This window comes from Triticum aestivum, chromosome 1A, assembly GCF_018294505.1.
Source record: "Triticum aestivum cultivar Chinese Spring chromosome 1A, IWGSC CS RefSeq v2.1, whole genome shotgun sequence".
Taxonomy (NCBI): Eukaryota; Viridiplantae; Streptophyta; class Magnoliopsida; order Poales; family Poaceae; genus Triticum; species Triticum aestivum.
The window spans coordinates 444,222,180-444,238,341 of record NC_057794.1 but is presented as its reverse complement, the minus strand read 5'-3'; positions in this window follow the sequence as shown (position 1 = coordinate 444,238,341).

Sequence of the window (16,162 nt, the reverse complement as noted above, 5' to 3'; positions counted from 1 at the left end):
CCCACCCTCATGAGAATGGTGTGGGCCCCCTGGTCTTCATCTTTGGCGAGGATTTTTTATTGTTTTTTCCTAAGATGTTCCGTGGAGTTTCAGGTCATTCCGAGAATATTTGTTTTCTGCACATAAAACAACACCATGGCAATTCTGCTGAAAACAGCGTCAGTCCGGTTTAGTTCCATTCAAATCATACAAGTTAGAGTCCAAAACAAGGGCAAAAGTGTTTGGAAAAGTAGATACGACGTAGATGTATCATCGGGCGTCTGTGCGACACCACATAAAGGGCTTATAAGTAATTTAAATAACAAGCATGCCACAGTCGGGCGTCTGAGCGACACCACATAAAGGGCTTATAAGTAATTTAATTAGCAAGCATGCCACAGTCGGGCGTCTGAGCGGCACCACATAAAGGGCTTATAAATAATTAAATAGCAAGCATGCCACAGTCGGGCGTCTGAGCGACACCACATAAAGGGCTTATAAGAGAATAATCACAGTGAATATCCAGGAGGTAGAACCGTCCCAGGGATACTCAGTAATTCAATTAATACCAATGGTTAGGCTATAGTAATAATAATCATAATCATCATATGTCCCAAGTCATGATCAATGTTCTGGTTTAGCAATTTTTCCTCCGAAGACCGACACTAAGACCGACACTTGAGCCATCCCAGTATGAGTTGCTCAAATCGAGGATCACCCCATCCACCTCGAAATATTGGGCAGTGGTGCACATCCCTCCCGCAAACCCGCATATCTCTTCACGACATAGATTTTTATTCACGCAGCACCACGACAGCATACTCACAACCACAACCACTCGACCACGTGCACTAATTGCAGATCCGCGTGCACGTTTTGCACCTAACTGATCACCTCCCTAGCACACCACAGTCTCTGAAGGAGAGATTTGTGGGTAATTATTTGGGTGCAAGTTGCCTCCAGCACACTGACAACAGTTAGCACCCGACACCGCACTTAATCCTCATGATCACCGCCACCGCAGAGAGCTAACACTCGAGCGGCAACATCGCGACGATCATCGAGGATCATCACGCACAAGAGCACGGAGAACCCCAACAATGCCGCCAACCCTCCGCACATCAGGATCATGTACCAGTCCGGCATCACCTCCGCCATTAGAGCCTTGTCTCGAGCTCCTGCAAACAGAAATGGAGGAGAAGGAAGGAGAAGGAGAAGCGAGGCCATGTGTGAGGAAGAAGAAAGGAGCACCTCGGTCATTTTATAGCTCAAGATCGGTGTACGGTGGGCGAAGTCCACCAGCGCCGCTCGTTGCTTGATCGCCGGTGTTCGGAGGCGAATCCACAAGCAGTGCCGACAGTGCACTGGCCCGCGAGGTGAGTGCATGCTGCACCAGCAGCTAGCGCGCCACCCACTACTGCAGTACGGCCTAGATGCCCTACGCGCTAGACGTCACCGGTGGAGAAAGCGCGGGAAAGCACGCGAGAGAGAGGAAGAAAAGAGAGCCAGAGGTAGAAGAAGAGACTGACAGTGGGCCCCGGGTCCACCTATCAGCCAAAGAGAGCACTGTGCTCTCGGGTACGACCGGCGTGTTTTAGAAATTTATTCTAAATTCACTGTAACCAAAAGTAGAAATTTCTCGTTTTTCCCCAACCATAGATTTTTCCGCCCAGCGCCAGTATTCCACACTGTAGTTTTACACCACTTAAATTGCCCACTCACAGTAGCCACATTTTATTGCATGAGTAGGATGGTTATTTTTGTGATGTCACTTTGTGTTAGTAGAACTAATATTTTCGAAACAACTTTTAGCAAATCTCGAGGACGAGATTTTTCTTAAGGGGGGTATTATTGTAACACCCCAAAATTTTGACCTTGATTTATTAATTAAAATTTGCCAGGAAATTAAATTTATATTTTATGGATTTATCTTTTAATTTCAGATCACTCTGTCCCTCTGAATTTTTGAGTTTTTTTCCTTCTAGGTGGAAATCTTTCAAAAATATTGTTGGACTTGTATATCTTCCCAAGACCATTTCTTTTTACCAGTGGAATTATTTCTACAATTATTTTTCCTGAGCTTTATTTCTTAAAAAAATGATTTTTCATAAGTTTTAGAGTTCCATTTGCACTACAACCTATTTAAATATTTCTTTAAAAATTCCACCAAAATTGGGGGATGTTAGTAGTAGTGTATAATTCAACTTTATGCAAAAACCCATCGGTGTTCTTTGAAAAATTTGAGCAAATCATCCTCATCTTCATTCTGGTCTAGTTTGGTGTTTTGTACTGCAACCATGTTTTATCTTGCCCTATTGCCCTTCATTTTTCTCCTGCTTATAGACCAGCCTACCAAACTCTTAAGTCCAGGAGATTGGACCCATTGGAATACTTTTGGTCCATACAATAGTAGCCTTTATTTTCTATCCAGAACTGAAAATTTGCAAAACTTGCACTAGCAAGTTTCTGGTTTTACCCAAATAACTTTGCCATCACCACTTGCACCTAAAGAGACCCCAACCTGGAGATTTGGGCCACCAGAAGAGATGCCTAGAAGCCCATGGCATTTTGTCGAGCACCTTGTGGGCATGGCCAGTTTTGGCTTAGTTTTTAGTTTGCGTTGTGAACATGATCCCCTGACCTAACAACCATGTCCACTAATCTCCTAGCCACCTCAAACCTAGACCTGTTAATTGCCAGCCTCACCCAAGCCCTCTAGGCCACCCTGGCTTTCTGTCGAGCATGTAGCGTGCGTGCTCTGGGCGCGCCCAGAGCGCACGTTTTGCACACGCGCACAACCGAGCCGCCGCGTCTTGCCCCTGGCCTTTGCTCGCCCGCAGGGCCGCTCCCCGTTCTCGTCCGCTCGCCAGAACCCTCCAAGCCACCCCTGGCACCCTACAACACCGCCATCAGAACCCTCTTGGCGGCACGCCGGCGTCCGCAACATGCCCTTGCCATGGCAGCGCTGCCCAAGCCACAGCCGCCCGCCAACTACCCTTTGGAACAACTCGAGCTCATCCACGAGCCCGTCTGCTACCGCCCATCGCCGCCACATCGCCCTGCCAGCAACAGAACGGCGGTTCGCCGGTGTTCTTATCCGCAGCCACGGTAACCGACCTCGACCGCCTATAAAAGGAGCCCCCGAGCTCGTCTAGACCCTCAGGCGACCTCAGGCCATCTCCCTAGTGCTCCCATAGCCAGCAATCGACGGAGGGAGGCCGTCTGCCTCATCTCCGGCTAGTTCGGCCGCCGCCACGCTCCGGTGCCGTACGTCGCGAGCAGGGCCTCCCCAGTTCTTCCAGCACCACCGTCGGACTACCCTCAGCTATGCAGAGCCGCCCCACCTCTCTAGCCCGATTGGGAGCCACCATAGCTCGAGACCCTGATCCACCCGAAACCACCGTTCACCGCAGAGCTCGCCGCCGGCAACCCCCTCCACCCCGCCAGCCTATCGACCACTAGGAGGACCGCCCTGGACCAGCGGATCCATACCCGCCCCCAGAATCCCGCGGGGAGCCGCCGTTCATCGGCGGCAATCGTCGGAGCCCCACCACCGCTCGGCCAGAGAAGGAAGGAGGGCGCAGGCGACTGGTCAAACCTGACCAGTGGACCCGACGGCCCCACCTGCCAGTGACCCCAGCTCTGCCGACGTGTCTTAAGTGGAAACGTATTCCACCGAATATGTCTTCGCTAAGGAGAAAGTGTAAGCCCCCGAACCGTTTTTCTTTTTCTGATTTTTATTAAAAATAGAATTTTGACTAAACTTTGACTGGCTATAACTTTTTAAATATATGTCCAATTGATTTGATTCTTTTTCTGTTGTTTCTCAAATTTTGCCTAGTTTATTTTCATATATATCCGAAAATTTTACAAAAAACTTTTTGTACTGTTTTGAAACTATGTGTTAATTTAAATTTTCTTAAAATAGGATTTTTGAAGAAGGAAGCAAATTTCAAAAAGTGCACCCCACTTACATACTCCTGAAGGAAAGCATTCTGAACCCCGACATAATATTTGTTGTGTGTCGTTCGATGCTAATACGACACCACCTTGACATGAAGTGTTCAGTATTTTATGTGGTGTTATGATCATATTCATGAGTGCATAATGATGATTCCTTGCTGTTGGAATTTGATATGCTTCTGATAGTAATCACCCTCGTATGCCTTTCATGCCTATCGGGAGGAATCCGGGAAAGTCTCTGTCTTGGGTAGCCACGAACTTGTCTCTAATAATTTGTTGAGACGATTATGTCCAGTAAGGCATGGTGAGGTATGATGAGTGGTGATTCTGTTTGTTGGTGTGAAATATATTTGTTATACTAATCCTGCAGGGAATGCCTTAATCTCCTGAGTCGACCGTAGATCGAGTCTTGTTCCAGTAACCCCCATACTTGTTTCATACTACCACTTGTCCCTCCCATATGCAGGGTACGGTTCAGTAAGTTGTCAACCCCTTCCTAGCAGACACCGTACAGAGAGGCCATGGTGGAAGATACCAGCTGCATCCGGTAGACATGCCACCTGGTCCGGGGGCATGGGTGTTTCCGGTTGGAGCCGAGGGGGTAGCTCCCCTAGTTTGCATGCATTATAAATTTTGTGATCCCATGCTAGTCGAGGTTGTAGCCTCCCCACTTAGAGTTTCGCTTAACGGGTGTCGTGGGTGATTCCAAAGACCAGTAAGTTAGGCTGGTGTGTGCGGTCAGGTGTGTTTTCAATTAAAAGACCGTAGACGGAATTAGCCCCGATGGACTAAAGGAATCCGTTACTCGTGGGTAAAGAGTACACCCTCTGCAGAGATTATATCTATTCGAATAGCCGTGTCCATGGTTAAGGACTACAGGCTGGGATGGGTCAAGTGTCGGTCTTAGTGTCGGTCTTCGGAGGAAAAATTGCTAAACCAGAACATTGATCATGACTTGGGACATAGGATGATTATGATTATTATTACTATAGCCTAAACATTAGTATTAATTGAATTATTGAGTATCCCTGGGACGGTTCTACCTCCTGTATATTCATTGTGATTATTCTCTTATAAGCCCTTTATGTGGTGTCGTTCAGACGCCCGACTGTGGCATGCTTGCTATTTAAATTACTTATAAGCCCTTTATGTGGTGTCGCTCAGACGCCCGACTGTGGCATGCTTGTTATTTATTTTCTTTGTAAGCTCTTTATGTGGTGTCGCTCAGACGCCCGACTGTGGCATGCTTGTTATCTAAATTACTTATAAGCCCTTTATGTGGTGTCGCACAGACGCCCGACTGTGGCATGCTTGTTATTTATTTTATTTGTAAGCCCTTTATGTGGTGTCGCTCAGACGCCCGGCTGAGGCATGCTTTACATTATTATCATTTCGAGGCGTCGCTTCAGACACCCGATTGGTGCATTCTAATTCTACTCTCTGATTTTATATTCATGTTTGACATGAATAACCTGCTTGCGTGCATCATGGATTTTTATTTCGTGACTGACGTTGTGATCATGGAATATTTCAGAGCATGATTATCATTTGTTATATTATACCTGAGTTCATAATGTTTGCGAGTACATTCAAAGTACTCACTGGCTTGTCCCTGGCTATTGTCTTGGCCATATTTCTTGCATGGAGAGGAGCGTTGCGGTGAAAGCCCCGGAACCTACGCAATGGTGATAGGAGCCTCGCGAAGATAGGAGTTATCCAGGTTAGCTGTTCCTGTGGGAAATGGAGTCCCATAGACACTGATGAACCACAAACCGCTTCCGCCATCATCCACTAGAAACCTTGTGTTGTACTCATACACCAGAATGGTCTTGTACTACATACTTTGTATTTTGCTTGGAATTTCTGTGAGCTGAGGCTGCTCAACAATTTATTAGAAGCACGCCAATATTATATATAAAGGCGGATATGACACAAAGGGTATGGTGGCATAATTACTGACTCATAATAAAAGTGGTGGTGGATATGTCAAAGTGAAGTGGGTGACATGACTCCAAAATCTTACAGCTCATCAAACGCCGGAGCGAGGCTCGATGATTTTATTAGGGCAGCGGAAGCGTATATAATACAAGTGACCAACTCCAGGATCGCACGGGACTGACTGGGACTCCTCTAGGCGTCGGACTCGCTATCATACTCTTCATCCATAAGATCGCCTTCGTCAACATCTGGCCAAATCAACAAGCCAGGTGAGTACTTTGAATGTACTCGCAAGACAGTTTGGACATAAGATATAACGAATGCAAACATGATGCACATGAGCAGACTAGTAATGCGCACTCAGATAATAAATTTGCACTACATGTTAAATAAAAAGGAAGTCAGGCGGTAGTCCTCCCGAAATCCCAATAAAATAGTTGAAGAGCGATCGGGTGTCTGAAGCGACGCCTCGAAAGGAAAAATAACTTAACATGCCGCAGTCGGGCGTCAGGGCGACACCACATAAAGGGCTTATATTGAAACGTAAATGACAGTACGTGCCACAGTCGGACGTCTAAGCGACATCTCGAAAAGGGCTTACAATGAAAGTAAATAACAAGGATGCCGCAGTCGGACGTCTGAGCGACATCACATAAAGGGCTTATATCAAAACGAAATAACAAGAATGCCATAGTCGGACGTCTAAGCGACATCACATAAAGGGCTTACATCAAAGTAAATAAAAAGAATGCCATTGTCGGACGTCTAAGCGACATCACATAAAGGGCTTATATCAAAGTAAATAACAAGAATGCCACAGTCGGACGTCTAAGCGACATCACATAAAGGGCTTATATCAAAGTAAATAACAAGAATGCCACAGTCGGATGTCTGAGCGACATCACATAAAGGGCTTATATCTCATCATTCGAATTCAAGTAGCTCATGAAGGTAACATCATTCCACGGGATACTCGGTACATGATAATAAACTGGTTAGTCCATCCACAGGAATAACATTCGACCGGGTTTACCACTCTCAGTTTCATGCTTATTCTCCGGAGACTATCACTGAGACTGACACTGAGACTGATACTGATATTGACACTAATATGTTGATCAAAGTCCTTGACCATGGACATGGTTACTCGAATGGTTTTGACTCTGCAGAGTTCGTACTCTTTAACCACAGCCAACGGTTTTCAGTAGTCACAAAGGACTAGTTCCGTTTACGATATTTTAGGAGAAACACATCTAACCTGTACACACCCATTCCACATTCCGCTGACAGGAATCACCCTAGGCAACGTTCAAGAAAAACTCTAAGATGGGGAGGCTACAACCTCGAATAGCATGGGATCAAATTTATATCGCGCGCTCTAAGGGGTGCCCCCCTCTCGGTCCCAACCGGAAACACCCATGCCCCCTAACCGGATGACGGGCTTTAATCCAGGGCCATGGAACCCTCATCACGGCCCCTCTATTTGGTGTGTACAAGGAAGGAGATTTGCAACTTACTAAACCGTATTCTTTGTAGAAAACTTGTGGTAGCATGGAAGGGGACGAACGGGAACAAGACTTGATCCACGTTAATACTGGAGTTAAACAGTTGATATAAAACTGGCATGATTCAACAATACCAACTTGCAACCTATCATGCCACCACATGATCAGGTTATCTCACCATCATATGAACACATCGAATTTCGAAGCTCACATGCAGCTTGCTTGCATGAAATATAACATTCACAAATGCTTATAAACATGTCATGAGAAAACCACTTAAGCAATCATGAAAAACACTCATCATATCAAAGGTTCAAACATGCTTTTCTGGTTCAGAGTAGTCGGAGTCTAGCTCGGTGAAGTTTGCGGCTCCGTCACCTCCTTCGGTATCTACGTTATAAAAGAAATCGGATACTAACGTAAATACCGTGCATGCATAAAAATTGTTCCAAGTATTTTTGAAATAAATATGATAAAAAACTAGATAGGAAAATAAAGATGATAGAAAAAGAATCAACTCAAAATCATCTTCTGATGAAAAGTAATTAAGGTTTTAGTCCAGGGACTAATCTGTGATGAAACAGAAACTTTCCAGGGGCTAGCTTAAAAAAATAGAAAACGTTTCTTTGGAAATACGCCAACCCAAAGGGAAAACGTACTTTTCCCGAAGGCACTTTTAGAAAACGTTTCGAATAAAAGAGGAGAGGCTGACGAGGGGGTCCCGCATGTCAGGTTTAAAATCCCATCGCCGACCGAAGCAAAGATGATCGCCGGCGATGATCGAAGGCGATGATCGACGGCGATCCAGAGGAGGGCAAGGGTATGGTTGCACTCACGGGACAATTCCGCGTCGGTGGGTGGTGGATTTGGTCATCGGCGAGCACCATGCCGATGATGGGTTCCACTCTGGCGGACGACGGTTCGGTCGAGGATGGATCCCTCCGAAGAGAGCTGCAAACGCCAAATTGAAGCACGGGTTAGGGGAGTGGGTGCACTAGGAGGTTCCCCCCCAAGTTTGAGCTAGAGCTATGCAAGGAATCGAGTGTATCAAGCTGGCTACCAGAGTGGGTCGTGGCGGCTGGAGTTGGGGAAGAAGGCCTCCTCGAGATCCTTCTAGCGGTTGGGCGCGACTCTGGTGAGGTGGAGGAGTGGTGCTGGGTCGAAGGCGAGCTCGGGGACTCTATTTATAGCCGGCCCGAGGCGGTTACCGAGAACGGGATCACTCCGGCGAGCGATTACGGCGAGGCAGTGGTCAGGCTGGAGGTTTAGGTGACTGGTCACCTTCGGACTGGTTCATCGGTTCCATTCAACAGCTAAGCTTGATTGGATTTGGCCTGCTCCCGTTGATGGGGTTATGTACCTAGGGTAGGGTCATGGACCTGATCCAAGTACCTTACCCAAGGACACCCTTAGAAAAAGTCACCTTCCAGTCGACCAACGAGGGACACACTCGACTGACTTGAAGGACTCGACCACGAAGACTCACTCGACCACCAGAAAGTCAAGAGGCACTCTGCACTGCAACGGCCTGTAATCAAGTAGACTTTATGATAGTAAAGACACTTTATGTGGGGCGTTACCAGTAACGCCCCAGACTTAACTCACCTTAAACCCTCTCCTACGTGGGCTGGCTGGGGTCCTGGCGCACTCTATATAAGCCACCCCCCTCCACAGGTGGAAAGGTTCGGCACCTTGTAATTCATATACTCATAATCCACTCGACCGCCTCCGGGCTCCGAGACGTAGGGCTGTTACTTCCTCCGAGAAGGGCCTGAACTCGTACATCCTTTGTGCTTACAACCTCTCCATAGCTAGGACCTTGCCTCTCCATACCTACCCCCCACTCTACTGTCAGGCTTAGAACTACGACAGTTGGCGCCCACCGTGGGGCCGGTGTTTTAGCGATTTTGTGGAGAAGTTGCGATTCTTCCGAGTACTTTCATCATGGTGTCTGCTGGAGTTTTGGTCGAGGGTCAAGAGATCCGTCTCGGCACTCTCACCTTCATCGCCGACGACTCCGCATGGCTCCAGGAGGCTCCACTCGACGTAGATGCGCTCCCCGTCTGCGGTGCGACGCATTTTCGCGCATGTGTCCGCGGCGTTCTGCTGCGGCAACCGTCGACCCAGTATCGGTCGGCTCCTCTATTGTCCGCCCTCCCGGTCTCCCGCCAGCGCAAGCGCTCAGGCCGGTCGAGGCTTCAGCGATGGGTGAGGCACGCGGTGGCTCGCCAATCGGCCACCACCCAAGTTGTGGCAATCGAGCCCGACGAACCTCTCTACGGCTTGTTCGATCTGTCGACTGGCTCCGTAGAGACTGCATCCGAGTGCGGTAGCAGTGATCCAGCCGCGGAAATCTTGATGGTCGACGGGCCCCATAGTCCCCCTGGCTTCGCCCGTGGTGGTGGAGCAGGTGACGGCGGCGACCCTACACGAGGCTACGAAGAGTACCAGCCCGAGCCACTCGACTCTTTGCAAAGAGAGGAACTTCGCCGCAGGAACGAGGATCCCCTGCGTATTCCCATCGCAGGAGAAACCCCCGAGGCTCGTGCCTTGGAGGAGGCGCGTCTGGCCAATTTGGCCGAGCGCACTCGACTGGAGAACCTTCAGCGAGCTCTCGACGAGCGCGCGCGGCAACGAGTTCCCGACAACAGTCGACGTCAACTCTTCCCGCCGACTCAGGTATATTGAACCCCAATTCAGAATTTAGCAGCTGCGACCCGTATAGCAGAGTCCATCCAGCCTTCGCAGTCGAAAGCGGGCAGAGGTTTGCTGCAGATCAGGGATCTACTCCGGGCAGCAGGAGATCAGAATTCAGCCGTGTCTCAGTCGCGCAACAGAATTCACAGTCGATCCGTCACTGTGAATACAGTTCAGTCGGCTCATAGCCTCAGATCGCCTCCGCGGCGTGAAGGGCGCGAGAATCGGCGAGATCAATATGGCGAAAGACTCGACCGAGATGATAGGCGTCGAGTGCCCTATTCCCCTCCGAGGGGTGGGTCTTACGCTACTCGGCAGCCAGATGATAGGCGTCAGTACAGTACAGGGCGTAGGGTTCCAGTCGACCCCAGAGAACCAGGCTTCGACGCGCGATCCATTATCGTGCAAGGGTTGGTTGACCGGAACAGAGCCCATCGAGGTGGACTCGACAGAGATGTACCCACAAGCAGTCGAGTGCATGTTTCTGGTCCTGAATGTTTCAGCAGAGCTATCAGAGCCGCAGTTATCCCTCCCAATTTCAGGTTGGCAACAGGAGTCAGCAAGTTCACTAGTGAGTCTAAGCCTGAAACTTGGCTTGAAGACTACCGAGTGGCAGTTCAGATTGGTGGTGGGAATGACGAGGTGGCCATGAAGCATTTGCCCCGCATGTTGGAAGGTTCTGCCAGGGCATGGTTGACTCAGTTACCTCCTAGCAGCATTTACACTTGGGAAGATTTGTCCCGAGTGTTCGTCAGGACGTTTGAAGGAACTTGCAAGCGACCAGCTGGATTGACAGAGTTGCAAGTCTGCGTGCAGAAAACTAATGAGACTCTCAGAGAGTATATTCAGAGGTGGATCACTTTGCACCACACTGTGGAGAATGTGTCCGATCATCAGGCAGTCTGCGCCTTCAAAGACGGCGTCAAGAACAGAGAACTGAGTTTGAAGTTTGGTCGAACCGGTGACATGACCTTGAGTCGGATGATGGAGATTGCTACCAAGTACGCCAACAGCGAAGAAGAAGACCGACTCCGAAGCGGCAAGCACAAGCCGAGTCAGTCGGAAAAAGGAAACACCAGTCGGAAACAGAAGCGGAAGGCTGAACCGGCAGCTCCTGGAGAGGCTCTGGCCGTGACTCAAGGAAAGTTTAAGGGGAAACCAAAAGGATCCTGGAACCCCAAGAAGGTAAAGGATAAAGAAGGTAACGACGTGATGGATATGCCATGTCACATTCACACGAAGAAAGACGAAGAGGGGAATATCATTTACCCGAAGCACACCACTCGCCAATGTTGACTCCTGATCCAGCAGTTTCAAGGAAAACAGTCTAAGGACAAGGAGAAGGAGTCGGACAAGGCTGAAGACAAGGAGGACAGTGAGGAAGGATATCCGCATATCAACTCCACTCTGATGATCTTTGCAGATGTGGAAAGCAGGAGTCGACTGAAAGTCATTAACCGAGAGGTGAACATGGTTGCCCCAGCGAAAGCAAATTATCTGAAATGGTCTCAAACGCCCATCACATTCGACCAATCTGATCACCCGACCCATATTGCCACCCCTGGGAGGCAAGCTTTGGTGGTCGATCCAGTTGTCGAAGGCACTCGACTGACAAAGGTGCTGATGGATGGTGGAAGCGGGCTGAATTTGTTATATGCAGACACGCTGAAAGGAATGGGCATTCCGAGGTCCCGACTGAGCACTAGTAACATGAGCTTTCATGGGGTTATTCCAGGAAAGAAAGCCGAGTCACTCGGCCAAATAGCCCTGGACGTGGTGTTTGGTGATTCGAAGCATTTTCGCAAAGAAAAGTTGACGTTTGAGGTCGTGGATTTTCAGAGTGCATATCATGCCATTTTGGGGAGACCAGCTTACGCACGGTTCATGGCTCGACCATGTTACGTGTACCTCAAATTGAAGATGCCCGGCCCCAAAGGAGTGATCACTGTCACCGGTGATAGGAAAAAGGCAGAAGAGTGCTTTCAGAAGGGCTCCAAGATTGCTGATTCCCAGGTGACAGCGGTCGAGTTCGAGGAATACAAGCAAAACGCAGATCCGAGTGATTTGCTGCGATCAAAGAAACCCGCCACAGAGTCTGCATTCCAGTCGTCCGGTGAGACGAAGCCTGTCCACATTCACCCGACCGACCCCGATGCAGCTCCGACCCGCATCTCCACGACACTCGACCCAAAATAGGAAGAAGCGCTCATCCAGTTCCTCTGTGAGAACTGGGACATTTTTGCATGGAAGCCCGCTGACATGCCAGGTGTTCCCATGGGACTGGCTGAGCATCGCCTAAGAGTCGACTCATCTGCCAAACCAGTCAAAGAACATCTTCGGTGGTCCGCCGTCTAGAAGAGAAAAGCCATTGGTGAAGAAGTGGCTCGACTGTTGGCGGCAGGATTTATCCGAGAGATATACCACTCCGAGTGGCTCGCTAATGTCGTCATGGTTCCTAAGAAGGACAAGTCGCTCCGAATGTGCATTGATTTCAAGCACATCAACCGGGCCTGCCCGAAAGATCATTTTCCTCTCCCTCGCATAGATCAAATTGTTGACTCGACCGCGGGATGTGAGAGGCTATCTTTTTTAGATGCCTACTCCGGGTACCACCAGATCCATCTGTACGGACCCGACGAGGTAAAAACAGCTTTCATCACTCCATTCGGGTGCTTCTGCTATATCACCATGCCATTCGGCCTCAAGAATGCCGGAGCCACATTTATGCGAATGATTCAGAAGTGTCTACTCACTCAAATCAGTCGGAATGTGGAAGCATATATGGATGATATCGTTGTCAAGTCGCGAAAAGGTTCCGACCTGCTCGCTGATCTCGCCGAAACATTTGCCAACCTTAGAAGGTACGATATCAAGCTCAATCCATCGAAGTGCACATTTGGAGTTCCTGGTGGCAAGTTAGTCGGTTTTCTCGTTTCCGAACGGGGAATCGACGCTAACCCAGAGAAGATTGGCACTATTCTCCGAATGAAACGCCCTGTGCGAGTGCACGATGTCCAGAAGCTTACTGGATGCTTGGCCGCATTAAGTCGATTCATCTCACGACTCGGTGAAAAGGCATTGCCTCTTTACCGACTGATGAAGAAGACAGACAAGTTCGAGTGGACTCCAGAAGCTGATGCAGCGTTTGCCGAGCTAAAAGCTCTGCTATCCACCCAGCCGGTGCTTGCTGCTCCAATCAGCAAAGAGCCTCTGTTGCTCTATATCGCAGCCACAGGACAAGTCGTCAGTACTGTGCTAATGGTCGAGCGGGAAGAAGAAGGAAAAGCCCTCAAAGTTCAGCGCCCAGTGTATTATTTGTCTGAAGTCTTGACTCCATCCAAGCAGAGATATCCTCATTATCAGAAGCTTGTATATGGAATATACATGACCACAAAGAAGGTTGCTCATTATTTCTCTGATCATTCCATCACAGTCGTCAGCGACGCTCCACTATCAGAGATTTTGCACAACAGGGATGCAACTGGTCGAGTGGCCAAATGGGCGATTGAACTTCTTCCCCTTGATATCAAGTTTGAGGCAAAGAAAGCCATTAAGTCCCAGGCAATAGCAGACTTCCTCGCCGAGTGGATTGAACAACAGCAGCCGACTGAAGTTCACTCGGAACATTGGACCATGTTCTTTGATGGCTCTAAGATGTTGAATGGTTCCGGTGCTGGGGTTGTCCTGGTTTCCCCCAGAGGAGATAAGCTCAGATATGTGCTCCAGATTCACTTTGATTCCTCCAACAATGAGGCAGAATATGAGGCCCTCTTATATGGGTTGCGCATGGCCATTTCACTCGGCGTCCGTCGCCTGATGGTCTATGGCGACTCGGATTTAGTGGTCAATCAGGTGATGAAAGAGTGGGACGTGAGAAGTCCAGCCATGACTGGATACTGCAGTGCAGTGAGGAAGCTGGAAAAGAAGTTCGAGGGGTTGGAACTCCACCATATACCCCGACTAAAAAATCAAGCAGCTGATGATCTAGCAAAGATAGGTTCCAAGAGAGAAGCCATTCCGAGTGGTGTGTTCTTGGAGCATATACACACTCCGTCAGTCAAAGAAGATCCTTTCACCGAAGAAACTCTGCAGCCCAAGAGTGCCACAGATCCGAATGAGGTCGAAGTCCCAGCGGTGGTCAACTTGATTATGGAGGTCTTAGTGGTCATTCCCGACTGGACAGTTCCATATGTCGCGTATATCCTGAGAAAAGAGCTTCCGGAGGATGAGGAAGAGGCTCGACAGATCGTCCGTCGATCTAAGGCCTTTACCGTAATCAAAGGACAATTATACAGAGAAAGCGCGACTGGAGTTGGTCAGAAGTGCATAACACCAGAAGAAGGTTGACTTATCCTCAATGATATCCACTTAGGAACCTGCGGTCATCATGCGTCCTCTCGGACCATTGTGGCCAAAGCATACCGAGCCGGATTTTACTGGCCAAAGGCGAATGAGATGGCAAAAGAGATAGTGGATAAGTGCGAGGGATGTCAATTCTACTCGAATATGTCACACAAGCCTGCGTCAGCTCTGAAGACCATCCCACTCGTCTGGCCTTTCGCAGTATGGGGACTGGACATGGTCGGTCCTTTGAGGACAGGACGAAGTGGCTTCACGCATGTACTGGTGGCAGTCGACAAGTTCACCAAGTGGATCGAGGCTAAACCAATCAAGAGCCTTGACACCGGTACTGTTGTTAGCTTCATCAGGGAACTAATATTCAGATATGGAGTCCCACACAGCATCATTACGGATAATGGGTCGAACTTTGACTCAGAGGAATTCAGAGCTTTCTGCAACTCCCAAGGCACACGGGTCGACTACGCTTCAGTCGCCCATCCGCAGTCGAATGGACAAGCAGAGCGAGCTAATGGACTGATTCTTAAGGGATTGAAGCCTCGACTGATGCGTGATCTCAAACACGCTGCTGGAGCTTGGGTCGACGAACTTCCCTCAGTACTCTGGGGACTGCGGACCACACCTAATCGGTCGACCGGAAGAACTCCATTCTTCTTGGTCTACGGAGCTGAAGCAGTCTTGCCGAGTGATCTTCTCCACAATGCTCCTCGAGTTGAAATCTACAACGAAGCAGAGGCTGAACAAGCGCGGCAAGACGCAGTCGACCTTTTAGAGGAAGAAAGGGAGATGGCTCTGATCCGGTCGACCATCTACCAACAAGATTTGCGTCGTTTCCACGCCAGAAATGTGAGAGGTCGAGCCTTCCAGGAAGGAGATTTGGTTCTCCGAGTGGATCAGCACAAACCACACAAGCTTGCTCCTTCTTGGGAAGGCCCCTTCATCGTCACCAAGGTTCTCCACAACGGGGCGTACCGTCTTTACAACGTCGAACATAATATCGACGAGCCCCGAGCTTGGAACGCGGAGCTACTCCGCCCATTTTACACTTAAGCTTTATCACTCGGATGAGTTGCAATAAAATACTTCTATAGTTCATGGACCTCAAAATAATAGTGTCATAGTTCCTCCATAATTTCTGTCACTCTTTTATTTTTGTCCACATAAAATTCCCCCTCAGTGGGTGACTTAGCTGCGAATCCGTTTCGCCTAAGTTTGTAAAAATCCTACCGAGTGGTGAGCCAGGCTCCCACTGGGAGGCTTAGCTGCGAATCCGTTTCGCCTAAGTTATAAAAATCCTACGGAGTGAGGAGCAACCCTCTCACTCGGGGGCTTAGCTGCAGCCCTGTGCTCGCCTAAGTTACGAAAATCCTACCGAGTGGCGAGCCAGGCTCCCACTCGGAGGCTTAGCTGCGAATCCGTTTCGCCTAAGTTATAAAAATCCTACCGAGTGAGGAGCAACCCTCTCACTCGGGGGCTTAGCTGCAGCCCTGTGCTCGCCTAAGTTACGAAAATCCTACCGAGTGGTGAGCCAGGCTCCCACTCGGAGGCTTAGCTGCGAATCCATTTCGCCTAAGTTATAAAAATCCTACCGAGTGAAGAGCAACCCTCTCACTCGGAGGCTTAGCTGCAGTCCAAGTACTCGCCTAAGCTATCAAAATCCTACCGAGTGGTAAGCCAGACTTTCACTCGGGGGCTTAGCTGCAGTCCAAGCACTCGCCTAA